We start from the raw sequence: 9,717 nt of genomic DNA on the forward strand, positions 1-9,717 counted from the left end.
ATTAAAAAAATATTAAGAATTTCATAAAGTAAATTTCCATTCTTATTCATAATTATAATGGAAGGGTTTAATTTAAAAATGAACACATTAATATTAAAGGTTTTGTATCATGTAACCAGAGATAGTTCCATGCAGATTGATGTTAAAAGTGTTAACTGAGAGAAGCCAAGAAATAGCTTAATTCATAAGAGTAGGTTAAATAATAGAAGCCAATAAGTGGTTTAAACACCTAATTTCTTAAAACCAGTATTTTCATTTACATTTAAATCATGGCATTTTATCACTTTAAGTCCCTCGAATACATAATTGGAATTTTAAACTATGGTCATCTGGGATTGAAATAGTTTCCTATTTAGATGGACATTTATCTGTATCATTAACCAGGCAATGATCAATGTGTGTATTGAATGACAAGTACTAAAACTTTTCCTCTCAAAAAAGTGGAAAGAAGGCAGAAATGCTGAACTGTGGAAATATATGTTGGTATGTAGGCCAAACCATCATAATGGAATTAATTATGTTCTCTGGCAAAGCAGTGCAGTGGGACTTAAATTATTTACATATTGACTGCAAGCCTTAACAAATTAGTATTGGATTCCTTGTCTACTAGAGCCCCAGCATAACTACCCAATATGTCCATGCTTTAAGGTGGCCCAATATGTAGGAAAGTATGAGTCTGGACTTGTACTAATTCTGCACATTTTGCTTGCATTTTTTAAGATCCACATTGGCTAATGTCTTTCTAAAGAAGTTTCTTTGAAATGATGGTGGCTAATGATTAAAATAATTAGGATAAAGTAATTTTTACAACATTAACATGTGAGCACTTCAGGTCCTAGTTGTTTAGTTGAGCACACACTTCATCTATGATATTTTCACTGACTTAAGGGACAGCACTCATTAAAAGTCTAAAATACTATATTCTCTAACATCAAAACAGCCATCAAGCTTCCTTACCACCCAAACTGCAGCTGATTCTTTTGATCCTTTGTCAAAAAGAATCTCCCAACATTTCAAAATCTTCCTCATGAACAAAAGTAACTAATCACATTTTTATCAAAATACACTACAGGCTTCAATCTTTTTATCACATGATTTAATTATACTGGAAGAAAAGGGAAATTAGATTGACACAAGCTAAATTAAATTAACCTTTCATGATATCACTTTTAGAAGTTTGCATGTTTTTCTTACAAAATTCACATGGTCCTTCTGATAGTTGCTGGGTTGTTATTACTCTCATTGTGATTGAAGTAGTAGTCACAGGTTAAGCAGTAGCAATTGTCTTTTGCTTCTTACTTGGGATATTACTATTAAGAAGTGGCTGTTAGTAGCAGCAGCAGCGGTGATAGATGCTGTAATAGTAGTGACTATATCAATCACACTAGACTTGATATATTCCTAGAAAAGAATTATCCACTGTCCTTAACTGAATTACAGAATACAACAAGCCAAGCATACAACTTTCAGGAATTAAGGCAAACAAATGCAGAAAATACTCCCACCTATCCTAAAATCAGTGAGGCTTAAAACATCATATTCCAACAGAAATCAATGCTGAAAAAGGGCCCCAAGATGAACCAAATCTTTAAAAAATATACAATGATAAAAAGTAAAAGACAGTCCAAATCAATGAAAACAATACTAACAACAGCCAAAATTCCCCCAATAATAACAGCAAAAATATGTCAAAGATCCAAATGTGGTATATGTTTAAATCTGTGACAAGGATTGGAGATCTATTTTAAACCAGAATAATACATCATAATAAAAATAATTTCACTTCTGTCTCTGAAAACCTAATCTATGCAGTTATATCCTCAGGACGTGGGGATAACCACTTAGGGGAGACCAGAACCTCCCTAAGACAATGCATGTAAATCACAAATTAAGATACCGAAATATAGACAAATAGGACTCCATGAACATATAAACATGTGTGCAGGTAGGAAACAAGCAAATTTTGCAATCTTCCCTTTATAATAATTTAGCGATTGCACAATACAACAGAAATCCATCAACAAAGAAAACTTTTATAGATACTAACCACTTCAAAGCCTCTATGGGAGAGACAGGATAACAGTTACAAAAATTACTATGGTTTCTGCTGATGCTGCTGTCACTACAGTTCTATCATTTCTGCTACAGGTACCACTGACACTACCACCACCATTACTACTGCAACTACTACCTAAGCTGTTTCTGCTAGTGCGGCTGCTACAGTAACTACTATGGCTACCACCATTGCTGCTACTAATACTAATAGCTACTCCTTTATGACAACATCCCAAGTAAGGTACAAAAGATAAATGTTGATACTTAAACTGTTACTACTGCAACTACTACTACCATCACGACAACGAAAATGATGACAGTGGCTACAACGACAACATTGCAACCATCAGAAAGAAACTAACATGTGAATTTTGTAAGGGTAACATGAACTTCCAGAACTGACGTCATGAAAGATTGATTTAATTTAATTTATTTCAGTGTACTTTCCCTTTTCTTCCAGCTTATCTAAGTCTTCTTATAAAATTATTGAAACTGGTAGCATATCTTGATAGAAATGTAAGTAGTTTCTTTACTTTGTCCATGATAAATTATTCAAAGTATATTCTTCTTTCTGTTTCAACACACACACACACACACACACACACTCACTCACTCACTTACTTAATCAATCAATCAATCAATCAATCAATCAATCAATCAAAAGGACCTTACCTTACTGAGATTGACAAGTCTTCTTGAACACAATGAATTGCCAATCCTCTTGGTTTTCTTGTCATGCCCTCTGGGGGCCTTCTTCACTTCTTCATCCCACACTTTCTTGGATTTCTCTCATTCACAAATTTCAACCATATTTAGCAATCACCGAAGATGAACTATTGGTTTCAAATTTTGGCACAAGGCCAGCAATTATGAAAGCAAAGTTGACCTGGACAGAATTTGAACTCAGAATATTGAGGTGGACAAAATGCTGCTGTTTTGCCTGGTGTGCTGACAGTTCCACCAGCTCACCACCTTAAGAAGAATAATTAGTGCAAGCAACAAATACAGAGATTCTTATTGAGGAATGACCAAAATAATTAAAACTGGCACTCTGTTGGTTACGACAATGAGGGTTCCAGTTGATCCAATCAATGGAACAGCCAGCTTGTGAAGTTAACATGCATGTGACTGAGTGCATCACAGACATGTGTACCCTTAATGTAGCTCTCAGAGAGATTCAGCATAACACAGAATGGGACGAGGCTGGCCCTTTGAAATACAGGTACAGCTCATTTCTACCAACTGAGTGGACCAGAGCAATGTGACATAAAGTGTCATGATCAAGGACACAATACATCAGCAGGAATTGAACTCATGGCTTTGTGATCATGAGCTGAATACCCTAACCACTAAGCCACACACTTTCACCAGTAAAATAATTAAACGGGACAAAACACAAAAAATCGAGAATGTCAGAGAATTGAAGGTGAATACAAATACAAATTATAAAGCAAAACCTCTTATCACCTGCATCATATGTCCACGAAGCAATGATAATTATATCAAGCAAACAGAATCAAAATAGATACAAGAGATTAGGGTACATAAGCAATAATTCAAAGATTCATCTTTTAAACATCTAGACATTTGAGCTAATGGAAAATTCTAAATATTCATTTTATTTTTTCTTTGTCACAAAATAAAGGAAGAAAATGATCAAGTATGAAAGACAACAGAGGAACACTTTATAAGAATTCTTAATCTGAAACTAAATCAGAGATAGTCAATGCTGCTACTAAAACTACTTTCTCCATATAGATTACCCCTTGGCGTATATGTTTCAAATGGTGCAAACAGTGAAAGAGATTACTCACAATATGGAAACTTCCTCTCATATGATTTGTGCCTTTTCTGTGCATTTTTAAAGATTATTTTCACATAATTAATGATTTTTAATTTAAGTAATATTTCTTCAAATATTGTGACTGCATCAGTAACTTTTTCTTTAACTCGGTGTTGCCATCCTGTTTCACGAGTCCTCAGTCAAATCGTCCAACCCATGCTAGCATGGAAGGCGGACGTTAAACGATGATGATGATGATGATGATGATGAACATATAAATATTATTATTAAAATAATATTAATATCCAGCAAGAATAAAGCACCATATAGGTAGAATTATAAATATATATAAAGAGGTGTACTTGAAGTACAATCATTGCTAGAAATAGCAGCCAGTAAGTTTATATGTATGTATGCATGTGTATATGTTTGCACGTATGAAAGTATGTGTGTGTGTGTGTGTGTGCGTGTGTGTGTGTGTATACATATATATATATATATATATCATCATCATCATCATTTAATGTCTGTTTTCCATGCCGGTCTGGGTTGGACAGTTTGACTGGGGACTTGAAAGCCAGGAGGCTGCACTAGGCTCCAATCTGATCTGGCAAGGTTTCTACAGCTGGATGCCATTCCTAATGCCAACCACTCTGAGAGATTTCAAAGACTGACATTGAGCTTTGTTAATAGACATTGCAAAGCAAAGTCACACTGGGAATTGTGTTCGTTTGATCTCAAATGTCTGTTGGTTTGATGGGAATTCTTGGAATGAAAATTTCTTCCACAGAGGTACATCCAGTGATGATGGTAGCTTCTGTTAGATTAGGTGATAATGTCTTGACAATTAACCTTGTCCCATTGCATAAACGATGATGATGATGATGATGTGTGTGTGGAGAGAGGAGACAGAGATACATTCATACACATCTATATTTTTTTTAATTTATGTTTTCCAGTCTACCCAACACAAAGCTTTGGTTATCACGGGACTTCAGTAGAAGTCACTTTCTTAAGGTGCCATGCATTGGGGTTGAACCTGAAATCATGTTGTTAGGAAGCAACTTTCTTAACCCACAAGTCATGTAAATGTTTATGTTTTGCCACTGTATATTGATAATAAGTGTAAACATCAGCAAGTAAAAACAAAACAATACTTGAGAATAAAAAGATACCATGCAGCATTTTCTCCATTGGGGATTCCATCAATTCCTTGTCACTTTCTCCATCAGAAATGTGATGAATCAGTGATTAATCTGTTGGAAACATGTAACCACAACAGTGATTGTTCTCACAATGTGATGTTAAAATAAGTAAATAAATAAATATGCAAATAAATAAAATGACTCACCTGTATCATATAATCAGCCTTCTATTAGGATTTGAAAAAATTTATATGAAAGGATAGATAAGTCTGTTCAATAAAATGATAGCTTTTTTTCTTTCCTATCATTTCTCTATGTTGATAATAAGTAGCTTATTTCAAAACTTCTCCCACCTATTTCAGGTACCACCTCTTATGGATCCATGACACTTGCTTACTAATTTTGGTTTATCCATTTCTAATCATACTCAAAATAACATTAGATTTGTATTTCCCAAATTTGCTAACCCTTGATGTTTTTGATTTAACACATATATAATCTCAAATTTAATAACAATAATATTCTAATTAGAAATGTAGTGCGAGTATTTTCTCTTGCAGGTATGATTTCTAATTAAATCCATTTCATATCACATAGCTAATGACATTTTCCATTTTCAAATTTTTATAGACATTTCACACTCATCTACCCAATCAACTCACAAAGCTTTGGTCATCCTGGGACTTCAGTAGAAGACACTTGCTTAAGGTGCGATACATTGGGATTGAACCTGAAATCATGTTGTTAGGAAGCAAATTTCTTAACCTACAAGTCAGGAGGCTTATTTTAATGTTGTATCTTAGAACATCTGAAATAAGTTTCTGTATTTGTATGATATTAATGTTGATCATTGTAATTCTGTTTAGTTGCCTTCATATCAAATGAAGTAGAGCTTTACTCTGATTTCAACCACAGTCTCTTATCTTTCTCAAATGACACTGAAACTGGGGAAACTATTGTACAAGAACTAACCAAAGTGAAGAATTATCTTAGAATTTATATTTGATGCTTTTCATCTTATATGCTTCCTTTTACCTAAAGATAACCCTCACACAAGAAGAAAGTTCAGGATACATTAGAAAGAAAGAAAAAATCTGTTTATTTTAACCAAGTCCTTAGAAAAAAACTATGTATTTCTGTAATAGTGTTTACTACAATGATGCATTATCTGTGAGCAATGACTACTTAGTAATGTAACTTTACATCATGTTCACATGGGTGTTACAATTCTTTTTATTTTCCTAAAATCAGTTGACACTATTTTTGAAATAGTTATCATTGAATTGGCATCTCTCCCCAGGAAACATTTCTAGTCATCATTTATTCTGTGAGAGAAGACATTTCTGCTTTGTAAATTTATTTAGTCTTTCATTGAATAATTTATTTGAATGGCCTTTTGTTAAGGACTGATAGAAATCAAACATTTCATGTTAGTTCAAGCTCACTTTGCCTGTCACAATCACATATATATTCTGTCATTTTCCTTTTATCTGTGGAGCAGTCTTGTCTCATATGACATTTCCTTCATGGTTGAAATCAGTTTAGAGAATTTCCTTTCAATGATTTTTTTTTAATACAAGAAGCTAGTTCTGTTGTTCCTACATTGAAGGTGTGATTTTTATTATAGTCTTATACAGTATTAGATGCATATTTTCCTCAATGATTGTTGTGATTCTTTTACTCTTATTAATCTACTGGTTTATTAACTGATGAAATTGTTGTTCATAAACTTCCAAATTCTTATCAAGAACCATACCATGAGTTTTCTATCTTTGGATTACTCTCTTGAATTTTAAACCAGTATTTGGTTTGGCTTCATATCTGAGTCTCTAATTGTTATAACTGTATGTTTTTTTTCTGTTATATACAAGGTGATTATAACTTTGTAACTTGATCTGTCATCACTAAAGATATTGCTTGGAATTCCTTAATTAAATTTCCTTCGTAATTGATATATAATTGTCAAAATCTTAAAGGAGACCATTTTCTTTGTAAAGGAAATTTGATTACTGACCTTCAGTAAAATTAATTGAACTATTTATTATTTAACTGCTTGAAAACATGTCTGTGCTTGTTCAATCTATTTACAGTTATTAGATATCCAAATTTAGAACATATTTTGCGCTTATAGACAATATTAAGTTGATTATTTAGTATAAAGCAAAATATTTGTGTTATCATTATCAGCAACATTATCTAACATTTGTTTCTCCCTTCTCAAACATGTTGGGGTCATTCAAAATACAATATATTTATGCTCCTCTTGATCCTGTGTCATCTTATCTGTGAGGCCCAATCTTTAGTTTTGGCCAACTAGAAATATGTTATCTCTTCATATTACAAATCTCTGTAGCTCAGCATCCTTATTCCTTTGCTCATGTTGGCTGAATTCTTTGAATTCTTTTCCTCTCATAAAAATTGATACTGCACACCCTGAAAATCATACTAAGCTTATTTATCTTCAATCTTGACAAATCTCTCATATTCTATACCTTCCAGTCACAACCATCCAGCATCATGTTGCTTACAAATGTATTATTGATATCTGCATTTTGCAGCTCATTGTCATCACTGTTACCACCACCATCACCATCATTATCGTCGTCGTCGTCGTCATCGTCGTCATCATCATCATTTTAATATCCACTTTTCCTTGCTTGCATGGATTAGCTGGAATTTGAAGAGGCTGATTTTGTAGAGCCTGATGCTTTCCCTCTCACCAAGTCTTACCTGTTCCTCATGACCAAACAATTTTTTCACTGAATATTAGGAACAAAGGATACTTTTTGCATTATGGTGACACACTCATTTACAACTATCACACAATGTCAAAGCAAGGAGACAGTGACACACACACATAAAGAAGAAAAACATTTGTTGTTGAGTATAAAAATCTTGAAGTTGAAAACATATTGTTCTACAGAAATAAATGATACAGTAGTATACTTCTAGACTCTCCCATTCTGTTGTTGCCTACAATCCTCCATGCATCTCTTTGATGCTCTATGGATGTCCATGGCATGCAGTTTATATCTTTTTTATTGTGATATCTTTTTACAATAACAAAGACAAAGTGAGCCACATTTTCTTTGCTAATGCATAATTGTGAGCACAAATATTTGAGTGGTGTAATAAAAAAACTAATATTACACCTGTATTGATTTACATATAGCTATGGGTTTATAGAAAGTTTTCTTAGAAAGTTTCAATTAAGCCAACCCAATTGAAATTTGAGCTAATCAATATAAGGTACTGATCTACATACTATATAAAACCTATTATGTAGTTCTTTACCTCCTCTAGCAAAAAATAAATAACATTAGTGGTGCTATAGGTTTATCATTTCAGGTGTTAACTCCGTGTCAGTTTCTTTCATGTCAAATGTATTTTTTCCTATCTGCATTTCTTGTGCTTATCAATTTATTTCAACTTCTTTAGTAGTAGTAGTAGTAGTAGTAGTAGTAGTAGTAGTAGTAGTAGTAGTAGTAGTAGAAGCAGCAACAGTGTAGGGGCATGTAGTGTAACAGCATGTTGCTGCATCCATCAATTGTTGGTTAATTCTTACCATTCCTGGTAGATGATGCTTTTATACCTCTCAGGTGACAACTCTCCAACTCAAGGGTCTGTTTGTATAGTTGTTACTGGTGGGCAGCATGAATGGCATAATTTTTTTGTGTTTTGGTCATAAGATTAAAATATATCTGGATTTGTTTCTTGTTCATGCTCATTTAATTAAAATAATTTTATTAATTAAAATCAGATTTGTCTCTTGTTCATGCTAATGTAATTAAAATAATAGAAAATATAATAATTTTACTAATTAAAATAATATTGACTCATATTAAATATTTTTATCATTGCAGATAGAGTCCATAACCCTTTACAGGGCTTTGAAATTGGTGGGAAGGAGGAATGTCTCTTTAAACCTGAGGACTGCCCTAAATTCTAGCAACCAAGGCCATTAATAGAGTAGACTTTGTTAATGGCCCTAAGGAATCAGGTGGTTGTGTTAAACTTGACACTGGATTCTCTTTATTACCTGTACAGGCAGTGATGGGATTTCAGCTCAGAATGTTTGATGCTTTTTTTTTATTGATCATCGAAAATGTAATCCAAATTTCCCTTCAGTGTAATTTGAACTTAGAAAGCAAGGAGTTAGAATGAATAACTTGAGGGATTTTATCTGATAAACTAAGATGTCTGTCAATCTATTGCCTACCTGGGATAACACATAAATAATTTAAAATAAATATGTTGTTATAAAGAGTAAAAGAAAAAAGAATAAAATGTAAGGTCTCCTACCCCTGTGAAATTTCATCCTTCATCTGTTTGCTTACATTTCAGTGTAATAAAATACTATGCTGTTTGTCCTCAATGAAATTCAACTGTTGTATTAACATATTAACGCACATTTTCAATAATTTACTTGAATATAAAAATTTATTTGCTGTTTATTACTAGGTTAACTGTCAGCAAATTTAATTCTTTAATTCAATATAAATAATCTATAACAAAATCTCTATGCTTTAACTTTTATTGCAAGAAAATACTTTTAATTTTCCAATTTAGTTTTTCTTTGTTTCTTTTTCTTCTTTCTTTTTCATCTCAAGCAATTCCTGATTAAAAATTACCATGAGAATTGTCTCAGATACCTAACCTCTGGTGCTGTCTTTGACTTTGCAGAAAATGGAAAGCATGTGTAGAAAATAACATGGGTCAATAAACAGTTGTAAA

General features: G+C 32.9%; 1 long non-coding RNA gene across 2 annotated transcripts in view; it reads left to right on the forward strand.

Moving 5' to 3' along the window:
- The window catches only part of LOC149136075 (uncharacterized), a 32,448-nt gene extending 22,995 nt beyond the window's left edge, over window positions 1-9,453 (forward strand). For both annotated transcript variants that reach the window (XR_016241536.1, XR_016241534.1), the window contains exon 2: window positions 8,847-9,453. This is a non-coding gene — a long non-coding RNA (uncharacterized LOC149136075). The remainder of the gene's footprint in view (window positions 1-8,846) is intronic.
- Window positions 9,454-9,717: the final 264 nt, after the last annotated feature.

Source organism: Octopus bimaculoides, chromosome 4, assembly GCF_046866305.1.
Source record: "Octopus bimaculoides isolate indiv1 chromosome 4, ASM4686630v1, whole genome shotgun sequence".
NCBI lineage: Eukaryota > Metazoa > Mollusca > Cephalopoda > Octopoda > Octopodidae > Octopus > Octopus bimaculoides.